At 44.2% G+C, this 24177-nt stretch overlaps 1 pseudogene; it reads right to left on the minus strand.

Annotated features, from left to right (window-relative positions):
* Positions 1–6137: 6137 nt before the first annotated feature.
* On the minus strand, positions 6138–8815 carry LOC115518774 (annotated as a pseudogene).
* Positions 8816–24177: the final 15362 nt, after the last annotated feature.

Genomic DNA, 24177 nt, shown 5'->3' on the forward strand with positions numbered 1-24177 from the left:
GATGCTTAACTGACTGAGTGAGCCACCCAGGCTCATCTTAAAGGTTTTGTTAATTATTATTATTATTTTAATGTTTATTCACTTTTGAGAGAGAGAGAGAGAGAGAGAGAGAGAGAGAGAGAGAGCACAAGCGGGGGAGGGGCATAGAGAGAGGGAGACATAGAATCTGAAGCAGGCTCCAGGCTCTGACCTGTCAGCACAGAGCCCGACATGGGGCTTGAACTCACAAATTGTGAGATCATGACCTGAGCTGAAGTCAAGATGCTTAACCAACTAAGCCACTTAGGCACCCCAAGATTTTATTTTTAAATAATCTCTACACCCAGTGTGGGGCTTGAACTTACAACACTGAGATCAAGAGTCGCATGCTGTACTGACTGAGCCAGCCAGGTGCCCCTAAGTGAGATGTCTGTGCTGAATGTATCTATTTCTCATCTCTACCCATACATAAGTATACTCAGAAATATATATTTGAGAGCCATTGTTTATATAACAATTGAAGCTGTGGGGTTAGCTAAGGTCAGCAGGGAGGGAGAAAATGAAAAGAGAAAAGCCTAAGGACTGAACCCTGAGGAACACCTATATTTATGAGGTGAGCAGAAAATGAGATGCCCAGAAAGACTCTTGGGGGAAGTTGCCATTGAGAATCAGAAGTAGAAAAAGACCAGAAGTTAGAGAAGGAGAGAGTTTTAAGAAGAACAATGAGATTAGTTCTATATGCTGCTAAGAAGACAAGTGAAATAAGGAGCCCTTCAAGCCATCTGACATGTTCTGTTATTTTTTTGAGCACCTCTTTACTTTCTGGCACAATAAGATGTCTCACGTTCCTCTTATTCTTCCCTACCCTAACCCTAGCATCAGCCATTTGTCTAAGAACTCCTGTTACCTTTGAGTGGAAAATGGTATTTAGAAACCATGATCTGGGATATTATTCCTTTTTTTTTTTTTTTTCAACGTTTTTATTTTATTTTTGGGACAGACAGAGACAGAGCATGAACGGGGGAGGGGCAGAGAGAGAGGGAGACACAGAATCGGAAACAGGCTCCAGGCTCCGAGCCATCAGCCCAGAGCCTGACGCGGGGCTCGAACTCACAGACCGTGAGATCGTGACCTGGCTGAAGTCGGACGCTTAACCGACTGCGCCACCCAGGCGCCCCTGGGATATTATTCCTTTTAAGAAGCTTGTCTGTGAAGGCCAATGGCTATATGGTGGTCACATGGGGGAATGGAAGGATGGAGAGAGGGGGAAACTTGGCTTAGGTAAAAATGAGCAAACCAGAGATCTGATTATCAGACCTGAAGCTTAAGGTCAGAAGCAAGATAAGGATGATTTGACCTTGAGTCCCGGAGTGGCATATAGAACTCCAAAGGTTAGGATTCATTTTAGGAATCTGCGTGGAGCTCTGCCTTTCAACATACATTAAGAGAGGCCATCTGCCAGGGTTGCACACCAAAACAAAGCTTGAAGCTACCTGTGAAATATTTGGGTTATCTCCTGTGCCAACCATTTTTCCTGGCATGTGGGCTTTAGTGCAATTGTAACTCTCTAATTATTAAGGTGATAATTATGTTTATTGACTTTAAATATTCTTTATCATTAAGAAAAGAATTGGACATTGGTATAAACATCTCTGGTTTTGTTGACCAAGTATTGCACCTCTCTTTCTTCCAGAAAATATCCATTTTCTTACCACAAACATAGGGAATCCCAACTCCTGGCTGAAGTTATTGGACTAAAGATGAGTAACCACATCAAGTAGGGCTGATCAAAATACTGTGTTTTGGTCCTGAGTGAGCAGGTGACCTGAACCAGGTCAATGAGAGTCCTTTCTTGGGGGTTGAAAAACTGATGCTGGGAAAGAGGCTTACTCCCCCTGTCAGACAGAGAGGTGGAGCGTCAATTTGTTTGTGGTAAAATTCCCAGGAAGAAGCCAGTGTAAGAGAAACAGAGATGCGAGATGCCACTCCCAGTGGCATTTGAATCTCTCTGATCCCTTGTCTGTGAGGCCCAGGTGCACTCTTGCCATCTCAGAACTGGAGGAGCCTGCTAACACAGATTCCTTTTTGCCTAAGCTAGTTTTGACTCGAGTTTCAGTCACTTTTCACCAAAAGAGAGAGACCTCACTCATACAATGACTTCAAATAAGTCTCATTTGAATTTGTATTGTCAGAAGCTTATGACTTCATTGGTACTGTCAAGAGTTAACTTCATTCCCCCCCCCTTTTTTAAACTGAAGTATATTAACATACCATGTTATATTAGTGTCAGGTGTACAATATAATGATTCAACAATTCTGTACATTTCTTAGTACTCATCAAAAGTAAGTGTACTCTTGATCTCCTTTATCTATTTTACTCCTCCCCCCCACCCACCTCCCCTCCGGCAACCACCAGTTTGTTCTCTGTATTTAAGAGTATGTTTTTAGTTTGTCTTTTTTAAATTTGTTTTGTCTCTTACATTCCACATATGAGTGAAATCATATGGTATGTTTCTTTTTCTGTATGACTTATTTCACTTAGCAGTATACCCTCTAGGTCCATCTTTGTTGTTACAAATGGCAAGAGCTCATTCTTTTTTATGGCTGAGTAATATTCCACTATTATATATATGTGTGTGTGTATCTATATCTATATCTATATCTATATCTGTATCTATATCTATCTATATCTATACTTATATCTATCTTTATCCATTCATCTTTTTCCACATCTTTATTCACTTATCTATCGATGGATGCTTGGGTTGCTTCCATATCTTGCCATATCTTGGCTATTGTAAATAATGCTACAGTAAACATAGGGTTGCATATATCTTTTCAAATTAGTGTTTTTGTTTTCCTTGAATAAATACCCAGTAGTAGAATTACTGGATCATAGGGTAGTTCTATTTTTAACTTTTTGAGGAAACTCCATACTGTTTCCCACAGTGGCTGCACCAATTTGTATTCCCATCAAAGTGCATGAGGGTTCCTTTTTCTCTACATCCTTGTCAACACTTGTTGTTTCTTCTATTTTTGATTTTAACCATTCTGACATGTGTGAGGTGATATCTCACTGTGGTTTTGATTTGCATTTTCCTGATGATGAGTAATGTTGAGCATCTTTTCAAGCATCTGTTGGCCATCTGTAGGTCTTCTTTGGAAAAATGTCTGTTCAGGTCCTCTGCCCATTTTTAAATTGTATCTTTTTTTTTTTTTTTTTTTTTGGTGTTCAGTTGTATAAGTTCTTTATATATTTTTGATATTAACCTATTAATGGATATGTCATTTGCAAATACCTTCTTTATTCAGTAGGTTTTCTTTTTGTTTTGTTGATGGTTTCCTTTGCTGTGCAAAAGCCTTTTGTTTTGGTGTAGTCCAAATAACTTAGTTTTGCTTTTGTTCCCTTGCCTGAGGAGACTTACCTAGAAAAATGTTTCTATGGCTGATATCAAAGAAATTATTGCCTATGTTTTCTTCTGGGATTTTTATGATTTCAGGTCTCACATTTAGGTCTTTAATCCTTTATCCTTTATCATTTAAAATGAAGTTAACTTCATTCTGACAAGGATTTCAAACAACCCACTCAAATAGTAAGAAGTAAAGTAACCACAAATGGCTATTGCGTTTTTCCTAATAAAAGCAGCAGTTGGGGGGCATCTGGGTGGCTCAGTCCATAAGCATCCAACTTTGACTTTGGCTCACGTCATGAGCTCACAATAGGGAGTTTGAGCCCTGCTGAGAGTGCAGAGCCTGCTTAGGATTCTTTCTCTTTCCGTCTCTCTTTGCCCCTCCCGTACTTGTGCATCCCAGAAGTTGTTCAAAATGATTTTTTTTCCTACTTATGCCTAATAGTAGAACCTCTATCCCAGGTGGTCTCCCAAGGATCTTTTTCTTATTAACAACCTTAATTTAAATTGTATTTTCTATTCTTCACTTTCTGCACTTTATTGTACTGATTGTATATTATCTTGTTACTTTGTTAAATCTCCCATTAAAAATTTTTTTTTTTAACATTTATTATTGAGAGGGACACACAGAGCATGAACAGGGGAGGGGCCAAGAGATGGAGAGACACAGAATCTGAAGCAGGCTCCGGGTTCTGAGCTGTCAGCACAGAGCCCGACGCTGGGCTCGAACCCACAAACTGCGAGATGATGACCTGAGCCGAAGTTGGAAGCTTAACTGACTGAGCCACCCAGGTGCCCCTAAATCTCCCATTTCTAAAGCAACAAGAAATAAATGATTTGTAAGAGAAAGTATGTATACTTTCTTATCTTTCACCCCTTAATTACAACCTACCAAGTGCTTACTCAAACTTACACTTTCCATAACTGAAGAGTTATTTTGACAGGTTTTACTATCTACTCTTTAGCTTTTCTAGTCCGTGAGGATAAGTAGAAGCCTTAATCCTTATGTTTACCCAGGCATTTGCAGAATTCAAGGACAGCTATCCAAGTTGGCTAATGGCTTTGTACTTTAAAAAGAATCTGGTTAGGGTTCAGTGCTTATAATCACTCAATGCATTCAATGCATTGTTAGTCATTGCATTCCATAGTTTTTCTTTGCCAGCCCCTCCTTACAGAATTATCCTCTAGTTTTCTTCTGGGGATTGACCTTTCCCCCACTTTGAGTCTATGAGATCTCAGTGCACTATGATCCCTGTATCAGAGCCCAAGATCAAGATCCTTGAGCCATGACCCAGGCCCAAGACAATCTGCACATGTGTTCCGGAGGTAAGTACTTCACCTAACCCAGTACAGTCCGAGCACGTTTCGGGATATTTGTTAATGCTACCAGCAGATATATTTTTCTTCTCCCTTGAATATGAACTTAAGGGTCTGTGAGGCTGGGATTTCTGCAGCCATCTCATAAGCATGAAGGGATTCTCTGTCTGAGGATGGAGCCAGCCTGAAAGACACAGAGCTGAAAGAGAAAGAGGAACCCACGCCTAATTACTTGAACCAAAAATTAACTTTGTGCTCAAGCCCATTTGAATGAATCTTTCTGTTACTTATAACCAAAAGAATCTTTTTTTTTTTAAAAAAAGCTTATTTATTTATCTTGACAGAGAGAGAGAACGAGTGGAGAACAGGCAGAGAGAGAGGGAGAGAGAGAGAGAGAGAGAGAGAGAGAGGAATCCCAAGGGGGCTTCTGATCATCACAGAGCTCAGTCTCACAAACTGTGAGATCATGGGCTGAGCTGAAATCAGGAGTCAGACACTTAATCCTACAGGAGAAAACAGGCAGCAACCTCTTTGACCTTGGCCACAGCAACTTCTTGCTTGACATACCTGTGGAGGCAAGGGAAATAAAAGCAAAAATGAACTATTCGGACCTCATCAAGATAAAAAGCTTCTCAAAAATAATATAAAAACAGGGAGGGGGACAAAACATAAGAGACTCTTAAATATGGAGAACAAAAAGAGGGTTACTGGAAAGGTTGTGGGGGGGATGGGCTAAGTGGATAAGGGGCATTAAGGAATCTACTCCTGAAATCATTGTTGTACCATACGCTAACTAACTAGGATGTAAATTAAAAAAAATAAATTAAAAAATGGTTAAAAAAAAGAAACACACAAAAAAAGATAAAAAGCTTCTGAACAGCAAAGGAAACATTCAACAAAGCTAAAAGGCACCTGATGGAATGGGAGAAGATATTTGCAAATGACATATTGGTTGGTATCCAAAATCTGTAGAGAACTTACCAAACTGAACACCCAAAAAACAAATAATGTACTGAAGAAATGGGCAAAAGACATGAATACACACTTTTCCAAAGACATCCAGATGGTAACAGACCCATGAAAAGATGCTCAACATCACTCATCATCAGGGAAATACAAATCAAAACCACAATGAGATATCACCTCACACCTGTCAGAATGGCTAAAATTAACAACTCAGGAAACAACAGATGTTTGTGAGGATACAGAGAAAGAGGAACCCTTTTTAACTGCTGTTGGGAATGCAAACTGGTGTAACCTCTCTGGAAAACAGTATGGAGGTTCCTCAAAAAACTTAAAAAATTACCCTATGACCCAGCAATTGCACTACTAGGTAATTATCCACAGGATACAAAAATGCTGATTCGAAGGGGCACATGTACCCCAATGTTTATAGCAATGTCATCAACAAGAGCCAAATTATGGGAAGTCCGGGCGGCTGGCCGGGCCATCCGAGTGTCCATGGGGCTCCAAGTCCCCGGCCCCACCCGCCCTCAGTTGTGGTCAGACTCCTCCTCCTCCGCTTCATGAAGCCACTTGAAGAAGGCTGTGACAGATTTAAGGCTACGCCCTTGCCCTGTTGCTCAGCGGGGTCCTTGCTACCCTCCCAGCTATAGAAGGCCTCCTCTTCCACCATGTCCTCGTCATACAGCGCATCAAAGAACATCCGAAGCAGGCTGGCGGGCTGTTCTAAGGTCACTACAAGGGCGTGGAGGGCGTAGAGCGCCTGCAACTCCTTCTGTTCATCACATAAGTATTTCTGTAGCAGTTTCGCTCAAGCTTTCAGCACCGCCACATCCACTTGGAGGGGCGTCTCAAAGAGAATTGCAGAATAGCAGACAGCTGTCACGAGGGCAAGAACCAGTGTGTTGGATGCTACCTGCTGCTGACTCAGGTTGGCCTCTATCCAGTCAAACACCCGCTGGTTACTGCTGCCCTCCTTCAGCAGCTTCTCCAGCTGTCTGCTCAGCTCCTCAGAGGAGAGCATCCTCTGGCCAGGGGCTTCAGACTCCTCGCCCAAGGTGTACCCCACCTTCTGTTCAGCGACGAATGCCCTGACGTCCTGGCCTTCAGATAGAAATTCTTTCCAGCTGAGTCCAGCTTCTCGCCCCAGCATCCCCACCTTTTTGGGACCCATGCTTTTACACAGAAGCCCCAGGATCTCCAACAGAGAAGCAGCTTTGCCCAGGGGTCTCAGAGGTTTTATAATCTCCCTGAACAGCTTCCCCATAGGTCCTCCACCTTCCTGCAGAATGGGCGTCATGAGTTCTGCTCAGTAGAGCCACACATGGGGGGTGTGTGTCAATTTCCATGTCTTCAGCCAATTCTAGGATTTCATACAAACCTTGGTAGTACTGAGCAGTGGAGAGGTGCCCGGCAAAGAGCAGCTGGTGCAGCAGCCGCCCCATATGCCCACGAGCGATGGTGCTGCGCTCCAGTGCCGACTGGATGCCGTGCGGCACAAAGGTGAAGAGCAGGGAGGGTGAGGCCAGCTCCTGTACGCACTGCGCTGCCTCCTTCATGCCATTGAGATGGAGATATTCTTCAATAATGGCCTTGGATTTCTTTTTCCAGCTCTTCCTCAGAGAGCGCAGCCTTTGGGGGGCTCGCCGGGGGCAGCGTGGCTTCTCGCTTCACAGCATCCCGCCCACGGTCCCGATCCTCCGTGAGGCTAGCTGCCTTGCGCGGTCACTCAGGCTGGAAGGGCCGCTCTCTACTCCGCTCTTCCTCTTCCTGGCTGAAGCTCCGCTTGGTGGCAGGTGTCCGAGAGCGATCGAGCCGGTCTCCACGCTCACTTCCCCGTTCACTCCGCTCTAGGCGGTCCCCCCCGGTCCCCAGCTTTCTCACCTCTTTCCCGGCTCAAGCTACTCCTCTGTACCACACGTCTGCTATCTGTGTTTTCTGTAGGTACTGCTTGTTGAAGGGCTGAGAAGCCGTTCAAGGTACTAGTAGCTGGACGAGCAGCTGCTGGTGCTGCGTCAGAGGGCTTGGCCCCTGAGCCTCCACTGCTGCCCTTGCCGCAGCTCGATCGCCCGCCAGGTGCAAAGAGCTGGTTGTGAGAATCAATGGAGCCAGGCTTCGGGATCTTGGTGAGCCGTGAGGTGTCAGTAGGTGTCAGCAAGGCTGCGCTTGCCGATGGGGACTGTGTTCCAGCCACCATCATCCACAAGTGGGAGGCCTCGGCTAATGGGTGGGCCTGGAGGGCCACCCCCACGCTTGTCGCTGCCCTTGACCATTAGCTGCTGCGCTTTTACATGCTCCCAGTGCTCCTGCATCTCAGCCTCCTTGTGGATCTGGTCTTGCAGCATGGTCTTGGGACCCTGGTCCCCACGGCGTGGCACCCAATTGCTCCGTCGCAGATCCAGCACGTCTTGCAGCATAAAGCGGATTCGGGATGAAGTCTTCTTTTCCTTAATGATTTTTTCCGTCTGGTTGAAATACTGATCCATTCGGGGCTTGGCTTTTTCAAAGTCCAGATCTTTGCCAATGGTAGTGAGCAGACGACAAAGGCATTCAAGAGACTCTTCATCATGGTTCTTAAGTAGTTTAACCACACAGCCATGCGTTATTGCCTCCGTTAACATCTTCAGCTTAAACGACTCCCCGATAAACTTGATATTCCCTAACGAGCGCCGCCAGGCTATGTCTCGAGCCTCTTCCAACTCTTCCTTCAGGCGTCCTCGTTCTTCTGCCGTAGCAGCTTCATCCATTTCTTTTTGCTTCTTCTCAAAAACCTCATCATCATCTTTGTCTTTCTCAAACTCCTTCTGACACGGATTCAACAATAGTTTTCGGAAGTTCACAGTCACCGTTGGCTTTTCTGTAGTGGGCACTTTCAGCACCGTGAGGCAGCGGCACATGTTGGCAAAGGCCACAGAGAAGCTGGGCCCTGAAATGGCCTGGTCGAAGATGAGGTCAATGAACCCTTTGAGGCGTTCCTCAGTGTCGATGGCCCGCTGTGTCACCTGCTTCATCAGCTCCTGGAACATCCGGGGTGTCAGCTTATTCAGTATGGAGCGCACCCTGCGGAACAGGTCCTGGGTTTTGCTGCCATCAGCATCCTCTTCCCCTCGATCCTTATCAGTAGCCGTCCGCTTGCTGCTGGGTTTTTAAAAGTTTTTATTTATTCATTTGAGAGAGAGAGATAGAGAGAGAGATTGAGAGAGAGAGCGCAAGTGGGGGAGGGGTGAGAAAAGGGGGACAGAGGATCTGAAGCAGGCACTGCACAGAGAGCAGAAAGCCTGATGTGGGGCTCAAACTCATGAACCATGAGATCGTGACCCGAGCTGAAGATAGATGCTTAACTGACTGAGCCACCCAGGCGTCCCTTTTTAAAGATTTTTAAAATGTTTTTTTATTTATTTTGAGAGAGAGAGCGAGTATAAGCGACCATGAGTGGGGAAGGGGCAGAGAGGGGAGAATATCTCAGTCTGGCTCTGTGATGACAGCACAAACTGTGAGATCATGACCTGAGCTGAAATCAAGACTAGGATGCTTAACCGACTGAGCCACCCAAGCACCACACTCCTATTACAATCTAACTTGGGTCAGTGAATGGGAAAAAAATCTCTGCTACACAGAGCCATTCACAGAACCCAGGCTCCTGCCAAGCTGTGGCTTCACCATCCTCTGGGGCCTCAAGTCCTCTACTGGATCCTGTGTATCTAATGGCAGGCCAAGGAGAAGAGTGAGTGTGGAGAAGAGAGGCTTATGTGCCAGGTTTTAGTCAGCCCCCAAAGAGGGGGCTTCTGCCACATTCCATTGGCCACAACTCAGTTCTCTGCCAGCCCATCCTACCAACTGCAAGAGAGCAGAGATCTGTGATCTCGTGGCGTGTCCTGGAAGAGGAGAAACTTGAACATCGATAAGAACTAGCTTTCTCTGCGCCACCCTCTGAGCCCCAAGTTTTCTTCTGAACAGAAAAATTAGTAATTGCTATTTGCCAGCACTTTATGATGATTGAATGAGTGTGGACATACAAGGTGTGGACATACTTGGTGAAGTGCTAATCAAATGCTAGTTATGAATACTCCTGGGTAATTTTGTCCCTTTACCTCTGCATTTCATCTGTGAAATGTGTAGATTGATATGCTTTCTGAGAATCCTTCCCAACCCTGAGATGCTTAGATTCTGTAGTTCTTTTAAATTTTCATCAAGCAAATGCCTCTCTGACTTTGCACGGGTGCCTTAGGATTCTACACATGATTCTACAACCCAGTCCCCCCGCCCCCAAACCCTCCTTCACTGCTGTAATATTGCCCATGTTCTTTCGGAGTCGTAACCTCATTCTCATCCCATGTTAATTCTGTTCGTTCTAACTGGATAAAAGATCATTTTTTGCCTTCCTGTTACATCAGCCAGTTGCAGCCTGCTAGATTTCTTAATTTCAGAAGAAACTTGTAGATGTGGGGAAGAGAACCTAAGAAAGCATTCACCAGATTTGAAATATTCAAAACACACATGATTACTTTAATCCTGTCTTGAAAGATCCTATGTAATAGTCATTTGGTTCAATCTAATTCCTTTGTCTGTGGTTGCCTTAGTTCTCTTAGCCCAGTGTCCCAGCTTTTTTGCTCCGGCTAAATTCCCTTTGCACAATTCCTGAGGGATGTCAGCGAGGGGAGGTCTGAATTCTCCTTTTTTAAAGGCTGATGAGGGGCTGATATGCCCCTCAGGAGTATTCTGGCTTCTAGGTCAGTCACATAAAGCAGAGGTAACTGGTCTACCTACTTCCATTCTGGGCCTTTCTTACCCTTCTCCAGACCACAGCCAGAGGGCTCCTTTCACATTTCAAATCTCCTATGACTCCTGTGGTTAAAACACTTTGCTGTATGTATTATACTTTAAAAAAATAGTACGTTTGATGTATATTATACAAATAACACAATGCACAGATGTTCAGTACAGTTTGAGGAGTTTTGATAACTGAATATGCCTGTGTGAAATCACCACCCCAAATAAGATATAAACATTTCTTTCTTTCTCTTTTTTCATTTCTTTAGCCTCCACTCCCAGAGGCAACCACTTTCTGATTTTCATCACTACTGATTAGTTTTGCCTGGTTTTGGATTTGATACAAATATAATCACACGGTATGGACTTTTGTGCCTATTTTTACTCAATGTAAGTTTTTTGAGAGTGTCCCATGTTGTTGTGTGTTCATTCCTTTAAATTAAGTATGAGTATATTCCACAGTTTATCCATTCTCTTGTTGATGGACATTTGGTTTGTTTTCAGTTTTAGGCTATTTTAAGGCTTCTATGAATATCTAAGTCCTCTGAGGATGTGAGTTTTCATTTCTCTTGGGTAAATACCTAAGAGTGGAATTGTCACCAAGTAACATGGGGTTCAGCAATCTAAAGATCCATTTAGGATGAAGACCCAAACCCTGCGTGGCCCTGATCACCTCTCTGCATACACCCCCTTCTGCATGCACCCCCTTCTCACTGAGCTTTGGTCCCTCTGTCCATGCTCTTCCCTCTGCCAGAAACACACTTCCTTCCCACAGCTGCCTACCTCCTAATCGGGTCATTCTTGTCATAGGCATTCACAGCTCTGTGTCTGTGATGCCCCAGAACTTACCAAGCCTGAAGTTTTATGTTTCTGGGCACAATCATTTGTTTACTGTTTGCCTCTCACTCAGCAGCAAGCTCCATGAGGGCAAGTTATCTGCCCATTTTACTCACACAATGCCCCGCCTAGTTTCTAGCCTGTACTAGCCTGTACTGAGCATCCAGTACTCATTGGTGGGTGAATGAATCATGGCCATTCTGTACCCACCACAGATTCTGTTCTCCACTTTGGTAAAAAGCCCTTTTGGTCAGCCAGAGAAGGAACTGTGCCCTCATCAGGGATTTTCCAACAGTCTGGACTCAGTGAGAGGGGGAAACACCCAGGCAATCAGTTGTGCTTAGGCTGCCTAACTCCCAGGAAAGAGAAAAGCTTGAATTTCAGTCTTACTAGCTGTTGTCCTAAGCAGACCATTATCAAAACAAAATTCCTGCTTAAAGGGGCTTCTGATCCAAATAAGATAACAAGGCAACACAGTTAGCAAATACGCTGCCTCGAACTAGACCAAAGGGGACTTGCTCCTGGTTTTGTTTCCCCTAGATTTTCTTTTTGAGCACCATGTCCTGGGGGCATTCTCAAGATGGCACTGGTTTTCTTGGAAGGCAGAAGTTTTTCTTGGTAGACAGGAAAATGAAGTTATTCCAGAAAATATTAGAGGACAAAGAACTAGGCGATGAAATTTACTTCTACATTGAAAAGCACCCCTGTGAGGTATTTTTACCGTTTGACTTGCCAGAGCAGAGATGCTGATAGCTAGGAAGGCTCATTTCCTCAATGTGGGCTGCGATTGTGAGCAAGGCCACTCAGGGGTGTGTTTAGGATACATTGTCACTCCCTCCTCCTCAGAGGCCCCAATACGAACGGTAATGATTACTATAACCTTACATTCCTTTGTATGATTCTGTATTTCTCGTGGGTGATTTCCTCCCCAGGTTGACTTCTCATCTGCCTAGAGTGATAATAATGAGCAGACGAGTAAATGGATACTCTTTCTTCTGTGAGTGTTTTGCCTTTGCAAAAAGAGTGCAGAAATGTGATCCTAGACAATGGGTATGGTACAGAAAGGACTAGAGGTGTTCAAGAAAACAACCTGATTACTTTTGTTGCCATTATTTTAGGAACCAGCAAACCTCTACAGAAGGAATTGAATACGCTCTCCTGTCTTTAAATGGGGGTGGGTGATTCTTCAGTTGAAGAGGATTTGAGGAAGTCAAAGGTGATAATATGCATTAGAAAGTCTGCCAGAAATATTTGTCAAGAAACTCAAGTGTTCATACCCTCCAATCTAGTAATTCCACTTGTAGATGTCTGTCCTGTAGAATTAATCACAGATACGGACAAGTGTCTATTACAAGGAGGATCATTGCTGCCTTACTTATAATAGGGAGAAATTGGAAATGGTCTAAATGTTTAACAAAACCAGAATGGCTAAATAAATTCTCAGGTCTGCTTATTATAAAATATTATGATACTAAATCATGTTTGCAAAGAGAGTTAATAACATGGGAAGATTCTCTGGCCAACTAATCTTTGACAAAGTAGGAAAGAATATCCAATGGAATAAAGACAGTCTCTTCAGCAAATGGTGCTGGGAAAACTGGACAGCAATATGCAGAAGAATGAGCCTGGACAAGTTTCTTACACCATACACAAAAATAAACTCAAAATGGATGAAAGACCTAAATGTAAGACAGGAAGCCATCAAAATCCTCGAGGAGAAAGCAGGCAAAAACCTCTTTGATCTTGGCCGCAGCAACTTCTTACTCAACACGTCTCTGGAGGCAAGGGAAACAAAAGCAACAATGAATTCCTGGGACCTCATCAAAATAAAAAGCTTCTGCACAGCGAAGGAAACAATCAGCAAAACTAAAAGGCAACAGACCGAATGGGAAAAGATATATGCAAACGACATATCAGATAAAGGGTTAGTATCCAAAATCTATAAAGAACTTATCAAACTCAACACCCAAAAAACAAATAATCCAGTGAAGAAATGGGCAAAAGACATAAATAGACACTTCTCCAAAGAAGACATCCAGATGGCCAACCGACACATGAAAAATGCTCAACATCACTCATTATCGGGGAAATACAAATCAAAACCACAAGGAGATACCACCTTAGACCTGTCAGAATGGCTAACATTAACAACTCAGGCAACAACAGATGTTGGCGAGAATGCAAAGAAAGAGGATCTCTTTTGCACTGCTGGTGGGAATGCAAGCTGGTGCAGCCACTCTGGAAAACAGTATGGAGGTTCCTCAAAAAACTAAAAATAGAAGTACCCTACAACCCAGCAATTGCACTACTTGGCATTTATCCACAGGGTACAGGTGTGCTGTTTTGAAGGGACACATGCACCCCCATGTTTATAGCAGCACTATCAACAATAGCCAAAGTATGGAAAGAGCCCAAATGTCCATTGATGGATGAATGGATAAAGAAGACGTGGTATATATATATAAAATATATACACACACACACACACACACACACACACACACACACACACATGATGGAGTATTACTCGGCAATCAAAAAGAATGCAATCTTGCCATTTGCAACTATGTGGATGGAACTGGAGGGTATTATGCTAAGTGAAATTAGTCAGTCAGAGAAAGACAAAAATCGTATGACTTCACTCATATGAGGACCTTAAGAGACAAAACAGATGAACATAAGGGAAGGGAAACAAAAATAATATAAAAACAGGGAGGGAGACAAAACAGAAGAGACTCCTAAATATGGAGAACAAACTGAGTTACTGGAGGGGTTGTGGGAGGGGGGATGGGCTAAATGGGTAAGGGGCATCAAGGAATCTACTCCTGAAATCATTGTTGCACTATATGCTAACTAATTTGGATGTAAATTTTTAAAAATAAAAAATAAAATTAAAAAAAATAACATAGGAAAATTCTCCTAGTGAAAGAAGTACCTAGAACAAGGCCTGAAATATTGTAGGCACTCAGTAAATATTTGTTTCATCAATACATGACTGGATTACTGCCAGAGAAATGAAGGTTAACATTTAAAAAAAAAAATTTTAGGGGCACCTGGGTGGCGCAGTCGGTTAAGCGTCCGACTTCAGCCAGGTCACGATCTCGCGGTCTGTGAGTTCGAGCCCCGCGTCAGGCTCTGGGCTGATGGCTCAGAGCCTGGAGCCTGTTTCCAATTCTGTGTCTCCCTCTCTCTCTGCCCCTCCCCCGTTCATGCTCTGTCTCTCTCTGTCCCAAAAATAAATAAACGTTGAAAAAAAAATTAAAAAAAAAATTTTAATGTTTATTTATTTTTGAGAAAGAGAGAGAGAGAGGAGGCGGGGGAGGGAGAGAGAGACAGACGGAGAGCAAGCAGGGGAGGGGCAGAGAAAGACAGAAACAGAATCTGAAGCAGGCTCCAGGCTCTGAGCTGTCAGCACAGAACCTGATGTGGGGCTTGAACCCACAAACCGTGAGATCATGACCTAAGCTGAAGCCAGACACTTAACCGACTGAGCCACCCAGGTGCCCCTGAAGGTTAACACTTTTAAAAACTATAGGTAGGGTTAACACTCCTGGAAAGGCATTTTAGAGGGGGAAAAGAAGATAAAAAAATAGATCCCCCTGCCCCCACAAAGAAAGACCACCAACAAAAAACTTGATCTTGAATCTAAGTCAATGGAAAAACCTCTCTTCTGAGACATTGTAGTGGTTTCACTAAAAGGAGATTCTGTTAACCTACTAGTTCTTGGGCAACTATTCGTGTGTGTGTGTGTGTGTGTGTGCACTAAAAATTTTTCTGAGATGTTAGTTTGAGGGAATTTTCTAATTTAAAAGAATTTAATACTTTTACCATTTTGTTAGGTGAAGAGTTGGAACTATTTTTATCTCATTAAACAGCTTCAATTCCAAACACCCAGACAGAGCACCTGCCACGTAAGCCTGTTTCCTACTCCTGTCCTCTAAGGTTAAGACTGGCAGCTGTGGGCGTTCTTGAAAGTGTGTGCCTTGTAGATTTTAGCTCATTTTGAAAAACTGGCTCATTGCCATTCTGCACTCCAGCTTGTGATACTTAAATAGGAGATTGAACTGAGCCAGATATAAAAGGGAGAGAGAGGGAGAGAGAGAGAGTGCGTGTGTAAGGTGACAGTGGGGAGAGGCCCCAGAAAGAAAACTAACAAAGATATATGAGTTGGAAGCCATACTCTGAGCCAAGGGCTGCACTTGTTGAGTGGAAATTGGGGGTCCACCTACAACACGAATGTTTCAAAACTAAGATCAGGACAGAAGCATCATCAATACCCAAGGACATCCTGAGGGATATGTAAGTTCTTTTTTTTTTTAAGTTGATTTATTTTGAGAGAGAGAGAGAGAGAGAGAGAGAGAGAGAATCCCAAGCAGGCTCTGCATTGTCAGCACAGAGCCCCACGCAGGGCTTGAAGTCACAAACTGTGAGATCAGGAGCTGGGCTGAAGTAGAATGCTTAACCGACTGAGCCACCCAGGTGCCCCTGAAGTGAAAAGCACTGTGCTTCATGGCGTGGGAAGACTCGGCTTTGTGAAGTGAAAGAAAGCATTATAATTTTAGAAACATTCTTTGAGAAAATAATACAATTTTAGGATAGAATACTGCAACAAGGAGACACAACAGTGCTTAAGAAACATTTAAATATATCCACTAAACCCTACAACATGTATCCCCAAGCCAACTTTCCTTCAGCTAGATCCCATAATGTCTAAGGCCACTTCAAAGCTCTCTGACAGGAGGGAGATTGTGATGGAAGGAAAGTCGGAGAGCAAAGACAGAGGTCTTAACTGATCGTGGTTAAAATACCATAAATTTGCAAATGTAACAAAAACATGTGCCTTTGTGAACACGTTGTTAGGGCTCCTTCTCAGGCCTTGCCAAGTTAGGGGCTTGAAACTCAAGCTTCATTAACTTTGAGAGAAATCCTCCTCTGACCAGCCCCACCCCTCCTAGCATTTTTCTGCAGATTAAATCCGACTAAACTTAAAGGCAGCCAGTGGGATGAGTAGAAGGCAGAAATTATAGAAAGATCACAGTGGGGACTCATATTCCTCTTGCAAATATCAAGCCCTCAGACTGGGAGATGATGAAGGACACGTTAGGTCTTCGGGAAGATACATAAAGGAGTCTTTGGGCTGACAGGCCTCCAGAGGTAAGCATTAGCACAGACTGGAAAGTAAGGCTGTTTCAACCCAGTGGAGAAGAGAAAATGACCTAGGAGGGCAGGGGGGTTATTTGGAGGTAAGAGAGCAAGGAGACAGTGTCTTGCCCAGATGCCTTAGTTTGGGATCTGCAAGGAATACTCTCACTGGGCACTCAGTGCTGGCCTTGCAATTCCCTCCAGGCTGGCCAATGGAAAACTTGCACCAAGTTTCTCTGGAGAGGGCTACACGTAGGAAACAAAACAAAACAAAACAAAAACCAAGGTTGACTTTTGGGTGAACCTTAAATACTGGGCCGAGCCAGGCGTTGGGGGTGAGTCGTGGATGGAGGGTTGATGAAGGACGCACCTGCAACTCCAGGAATCCCGTGGCAGCCACAGCAGAAACAGGGAGAGCGTTGAGTATCTGGTGTTGGGTGGGTGGAAGTGTGGCGGGCCGGGGGAGGGAGGCAGGGAAGACCCTTGAATGAAAGATAAAATCAGACCCTTTAGGTAAATTAAAAGTACAATGCATGTGAGAACACTCAGAAACGGAAGGATGCAAATTAGATACATCAGAGGGGCTGCCTATGGGAAAGGGTTAGGAGTAAGAATCAGGGTTAAAAGAGAACCCATTGCTCACTCAGTCACTCACTCAGTCCACAATAAACAAGAGAGGACCATGAAAACAACCAAACAAACAAAACACTCCAACAGCAATGAGAGAATGTCAGGGTTTGTTTGTTTGTTTGTTTGTTTGTTTGTTTTTTCCCCCGCAAAATGAGGAGATTCCCAATAATAATGCTTCGTAGGGTGTGCGTGGAGTAGTTTCCGACTCTTGGTGGTTCCAAGATTGTGGGGCTTTAGGAAACAGGGGCTCCCTCTCATGCAGGAGAATCGAAGGGATATTTTTATTTTATTTTTATTTTTTATTTTCTTTTATATACCTGAGAGAGAGAGAGAGAGAGAGGGAGAGGGAGAGTGCACGAGCAGGGGAGGGGCAGAGGGAGAGGGAGAGAGAGAATCTTAAGCAGGCTTCAGGCCCAGTGTGGAGCCTGATACAAGGCTTGATCTGAGGACCATGAGATCATGACCTGAATGGAAATCAAGAGTTGGACGCTTCACCAACTGAGCCACCCAGGCGTCCCTAGAAGGGATATTTTTAAAAACTACTTTGGGGGCGCCTGGGTGGCGCAGTCGGTTAAGCGTCCGACTTCAGCCAGGTCACGATCTCGCGGTCCGTGAGTTCGAGCCCCGCGTCGGGCTCTGGGCTGATGGCTCAGAGCCTGGAGCCTGTTTCCGATTCTGTGTCTCCCTCTCTCTCTGCCCCTCCCCTGTTCATGCTCTGTCTCTCTCTGTCCCAAAAATAAATAAACGTTAAAAAAAAAAAAAATTAAAAAAAAAAAAAAAAAAAAACTACTTTGTAGTTTTTGGGAAAACAATGATAATGCTTTTGTTTTTTAAAAAGATGCAAATAATACAGATTATTAAATGAGTTGAATCCACAGAAAGTACTTAAAAAGAATACCTGACACATAATAAGCCCTCAATAACTACTACAAAAATAACCTGAAATTCCACCACCCAGAGAGAACCACGATTATGATTTTGGTAAATGTCTTTTCTAGGAAATGTATCAATTAACTTACTTGTACATAAATTAGATCAAAGATCATTTCATGTCTAGGAATATAGACTATCCTTATGCTTTCTAAAGTCTAGTATGTATTCCATTGTACAGATGTTCTATAATTTACGTAACCTGCTCATAATCTGTGACATTGAAGATGCTTCCAATTTTTTATCACGATATGTAACATTGCTGGACCATGTACATATACCCGCCTCTTTGTACTTGTTTGAATATTCTCTTAGAGTAAGCTCCTAGAAGTGGAATAGTGGGGTCAAAGAATATGCACATTTGACAATTTAATACTGCCAAACTGCAGTACAGAAAAATTTGTTGGTGTCTGTGCCCCCAGCAGTGGTGTGTGAGTATTCTGTTATCTCTCAAAAAAGGGTGCAATTCTTTTCAATCTCTGGATACCTGCTGAGTGAAAAATACCTTATTGTCAATTATATTTGCTTTTTTGTTATGAATGTGACGGTTAATTTTATGTGTCAGTGTGGCTAGGCTTTGGTGCCCAGTTTTTTTGTCAAACCCTAGTCTAGATGCTGCTGTGAAAGCATATTTTAGAGGAGATTAACATTGAAATCAATAGCTCTTGAGTAAAGCAGACTACCCTCTGTAATGTGGTGGGCCTCATCCAATCAGTTGAAGGCCTTCAGAGGAAAAACTTGGGTCAGTTTTTCCCTGGGTCTCCAGCCTGCTGTCCTGCCCTGCATGTTTTGGACTTGCCTGTCCCCACAATGGCATGAGCCACTTCCTTAAAATAAAGTTCAATTTCTAAATATACACATATCTTGTTGGTTTTGTTTTTCTGGAGAACCCTAACTAATACAATCAGTGAAGTTGCCCACGTCAACTGTTTATTAGCCATCTGTATTTCTTTTCTCTTTTCTTCCTTCTTTCCTTTTTTCCTTCTTTTTCTCTTCCTTCCTCCTTCCTTCCTTCCCTTTCTTTCTTTCTTTCTTTCTTTCTTTCTTTATCCTTTCTTCTTTCTCTGGGCGGGGGGCGTTCGCGTGGGGGGCTGCGGTAGGGGCGTTAGGTGGGTGGAGGTATTTGACGACAGGAACTCTACATCTGGCTGGATGTCTGTCAGTTTCCTGTATGATGTCTTTTTTCTTCTTCTTTCTTTTCTGTGCTATCTTCTTCTTCTTTCTTTCTTCTGTCTCTCTTCTTTTTCTTTCTCTTTTTCGTTCTCTTTCTTCCTTCCAGTCTTCCTCCCTCCTTCTCCTTACTCTTTCTTTCTTTCCTTCTTTCTTTCTTTTTCTTTCTTTCTTAAAATTATCTTCTCACCCTGTGTTGGGGTCTTTTTCAGCCCCTCTGCTCATGCCTGACATGGGGCAATATGACCTAGGACCCTACCAAAGTGATGGCTTCTGCAGTATACTCCCTGATTTTTTTGACGAAGGACTTCTACTACAAATGATTTAATGTAAATAAATAGATTGAATAAATAAAGCCAAGTAATGGAGGATGCCGCTTCATTAAGGGAACTTACTTAAAAACCAGTTCCTCCTTCACCTATCAGTTAACAGCTGAACACAGAATTTCCTGTTGTTTTTCTTCTTTCCCCCTCATAGAGGTTGATGTCATCACAGCCACAAAGAAGAATGATTTCCTACAGCAATAGTGGATCTGTGACGGCATCGGGATTACAAAAGCTGGTAAGGAAATTTGCTATCGGTACTTATTATCAGAAATTACAAAGAAAATTAATTTTAAACTTTCTGGGAAAGGAGCTGTTCAGTGAAACTGGAAACTTTTCTGAATTTATTATATAAAGAAAACCTATCTCCCATCTACCAGAGAAAGAATTTCCTACAACCTCAAGGGACCAAATATACAGGACTGGCGTAAGAAACAGATGGTCCTACTTTGGTAGGTTACTAATCTGTCCCAAAATGGTAACTACCTTCATATTGGATAGGCTGGTGCCCGGACTATTTTTCAAGCACCAGACCTGCCCTGAGGAAGCTTTGAAATTTCCTGTTTTCGATGTCTTAGGTCAAATCTCCTAAGCAGTGTTCCCCCCTCCACCACCCCCATTAGAATGGAAGCAGGATCGGGGCTCCTGGGTGGCTCAGTCGGTTGAGCGTCCAACTCTTGACTCCAGCTCAGGTCATGATCTCACGGTTTGTGGGTTCGAGCCCCGCATCAGGATTCACACTGATGGTGTGGAGCCTGCCTGGGATTCTCCCTCTCCCTCTCTCTGCCCCTCCCCCACTGTCTGTCTCTCACAATAAGTAAACTTAAAAAGAATGGAAGCAGGATGTATTAGTTTCCTATGGCTGCTATAACAAATTATCACAAGCTCGGGTGGGGGGAGGAGGTTTAAAACAACAGAATTCATTTTCTCACAGTTCTGGAGGCCACAGGTCCCAAATCAAGGTGTCAGGAAATCACACCTGAACTATGCAAACTGGGCGGGGCAGCTGCTGCCAAGAAGAGCGATACTGTCATCAGAAGGAGGCGGACCCACGCGGCTGAGCAGGCTCATGGTGCAGAGGAAGGTGGGGAGTTCCATCTGGACGTGCCGAGTTGTGACACAGCAGGTGAGACACCTGAGAGTGATGTCCCCTGTCCGTTAAATGTGGCAGTAGGTGTATCATTTTTAATTTTAGCAAGAATACTTTCAGTGGAGCAAGGGGACTGCTGAAGGGAGCTGACGAATGGATGGGAACTGAGCAAAGTCGAAGCGGGGCTGGTCAGAAGCCAGAGAACTAGGGTCTCACCATGACGACAGTGTTGCTGAGGCAGCCTTTCAGGAGGCAATGCCCTAAAGCAGTAGTTCTCAAAGGCTGTAACCCAGATCAGCAGCATCAGGCAGCTGGGAATTTACTAGAAAAGCAAATTTTGAGGACCCCTCCAAGACCTACTGAATCAAAACCTCTAGGGTGGAGCCCTAAAATCTGTGTTTAACAAGCCCGCAGGTGACCCTGATGTGGGCACTCCGGCCTCCGGAGCCTGGAGGAACCAACTTTGACAGAACTACTGGTGCCGTGTGCTCAGGGAGGCGCATGTGTGTGGTAGTAACATGTTTACTCCAGCTGGGCTTGCTTGGAAGCAGGGAGTCTGGTTTGGGGTGGGGGTACATGGGGGTGCGGGGTCTAAGGGCATGAATTTTTGGAAAGCAAGGCAGTGAGGAAAAGGACGGGTTCCTTCCCAGGGCAAGGTCCCTGCAGCTGGAGTGTGAAATACACCTGTTCTGATCTTTCAAGCAGATCAGCAGCTTGACATCCTCCCACTCCAGAGCCAGCAGCTTTCTTGAAGGATGGGGCTAGTGTTCGGCTGAAGCTGTCACAGAGTGGCATTTCTCACAATATTTGAAGAGCCCCTGGGAAATGCTAACCAGAAACTCGGTTGGCTCTTTGACTTCAGTCTTTATGGTTGAAAACCTTTCTAAAATGGATCTGTCTTTTTGCCACTTTAGAGACTAGAATAACATCTAAAGTAGCAGAGTTGTGAAAGATTTATTATCTTTTACAATGCAGAGTGGGTTTAAGATGAGCGCTCTGATATTATCACTCTCACCCTCTTGCATTTCTGATTTGTTTCTGAGAGATTGGGGTGGATGGAGTTCCTGGTGACTGCTGGGATTTGCATGTGCCCCCCACCCGACAGTGCCTATGACACACTCTGCTATATGTGTCTGCCTCTGATGTCCCCTGAACAGCTGTGCATGAAAGTCATCTGTCCAGTGGGCAGATAACAGGAAGTATGGCACAGTGTGAATGCCACGAGGGCAGGGCTGGTTAGTTCATGGTTTGACCTTTAAATCCTGGAATTATAACAGTACCCAATAAGCATGTTGAATGCATGAAAGAACATGGTTATTGTAATTGGATTGGGGATCATTTTGGAATCTATAGGTCTTAGGGTTGCCATTCTGAGCATTAGTCCTCACTATCTGGGACCATAAATATAACATGTATAGACAGGACTGGCTACATAATTTGTGGGGACCCGTGCAAAATGAAAATTTAGAGCCCCTTATTCAAAAATTATTAAGAACCTCAAGACAGGGACAGCAGAACATTAAAGCAAATATGGGGTCCTTCTGAATGTGGACCCCCATGCTCCTGCCTGAGTCCCATGAAGTCAGACCTAAAGGTAGGAGATGGAATGAAATTTTACTAATCCTGGTAACTTCTGGAAATAGCTTTCAGAAAATTTTTGCAGAAATCCTTGAAATGACCTTTTTATGTGGTTTTCTCTTTTTTTTCATGAAAGAAGAGGGCAATTTAAAGATGGAGGGTGTCTGGGGGTGCCTGGGTGGCTCAGTCGGTTAATTGTCTGACTTCAGCTCAGGTCATGATCTCGTGGTTTGTGGGTTCGAGCCCCACATTGGGCTCTGTGCTGACAGCTCAGAGCCTGGAGCCTGCTTCAGATTCTGTCTCCCTCTCTCTCTGCCCCTCCTCCCCTCAGTAAATGAACATTAAAAAAAATTTTTTTTTTTTTAATGGAGGGTGTCTGTGATAGGACTGGATTATTCTAATTCTTCTCTTCCCCCTTGGAATGTGTCCAGTCTTTGCCATGATACTCTCTCTACCTTGCCCCTCCACCCCTCACCCCCCTACTGGAGAGACCAGAGTATATTTTCCCATCCACTGATGTTGGACTTGGCATATGGCTTGTTTTGGCCAATGGAATATATTAGCGGACATGATATGAGCAGAGACTTTAAACATGCTCCTGTAGTTTGGCTTGACCTCTTGTCCTTCTGTCCTCTACCATGAGAACTGTCCCTGGGGTGCCTGGGTGGCTCAGTCAGTTAAGCGTCTGACTTCGGCTTAGGTCATGATCTCACCATTCATGAGTTCAAGCCCCGCGTCGGGCTCTGTGCTGACAGCTCAGAGCCTGGAGCCTATTTCCGATTCTGTGTCTCCCTCTCTCTCTGCCCCTCCCAGGCTTGTGCTCTGTCTCTCTCTCTGTCTCTCAAAAATAATAAATAAAAACGTTAAAAAAGAAGAAAGAAAGAAAGAAAGAAAGAAAGAAAGAAAGAACGAACGAACTGCCCTTGGGTACCTTCTGGTCCAAGGACAGTGAGAGAAATGGGAGTGGACCCAATCTCCATCTGCGGCCCGAGGCAGAGCTGCCCCAGCAGCCCCACAGACCTGTGAGGAAGAAAAAGAAATGCTTCTGGTGTGCCACAGAGACTTGTGTCATTTCTTACACAGCATTCACAGCGCAGAAGCCCCACTAATAACGTGTGCTTCGGGTGGATCCTAGCAAAAAGATATTTTATTGCAGTTTTTTAAGCTTCGGGGATGCCAAGAATGACAAAGGAGAGGCTGGAGAAGCAGTCAACATGCTGAACACTGGTGTGCATCCTGACGCTCAAAGCAAGCTGGCGAGTACCAAACGAAGTACTGAACAGTGCTAAGCTGGGTCGCATTAAAGAGATCTTATTTGAGTTGTCTTTGTTTTTTAGAGATTGTTAAGTGCCGCATAGTAGCTCCCCGAAGGAGCAGCAGGAGGAAGGGGCCTCATTTTTAGGGACGCTCGTCCCATGTTTCCATAAAGTTGGGCACAGCAGCTACCGGCTCATCACCCTCAGCAGCAGGGAGGACTGTCACCGTATTTAACAGCCAGTGCAAAAGGCTCCGACCACTCAGGGAGAGGGCCCACTCTTGAGCTGTGATCAGCTCTTTGGGGGATGAGGAGAGCCTCCCTTTTCCAAGAATTCCAGTAAGGTCCCAGACTCATCCTGTGACGCAGGGTTATTGAGCTGGACTAATGCAGAATATATGGTCCGAGAGTGAAAGAGGGAGGTCTCCTGGGGCAGGTAGAATGAGGCTCCCAGAGACACATATCTCCTAACGCTGAGGAGCCGTGAACAGGCACAGAGGAATTAAGGTGGCTGGTCAGCTCCTTCACCCAGGGAGATTGTCCAGGTAAACCCGATACAGTCAACAGGATCGTTAAGTCGACGAACCAGTGCGAGAAGAGGACTTGGCCTGACAGGTTGCTGGCTTTGAAGGTGGAGGAACCCAGCCATGAGCCTAGGAATGTGAGCGTCTCTAGAAACTGGAAAAGACAAAGGAACAGATTGTCCCTGAGGGCCTCCTAGAGAAATTCAGCCCTGATGATAGCTTGCCTTTTAGCTCAGCGCAACCTGTTTTGGACAACTGA

Source organism: Lynx canadensis, chromosome B4 (assembly GCF_007474595.2).
Source record: "Lynx canadensis isolate LIC74 chromosome B4, mLynCan4.pri.v2, whole genome shotgun sequence".
NCBI classification, from domain to species: Eukaryota; Metazoa; Chordata; class Mammalia; order Carnivora; family Felidae; genus Lynx; species Lynx canadensis.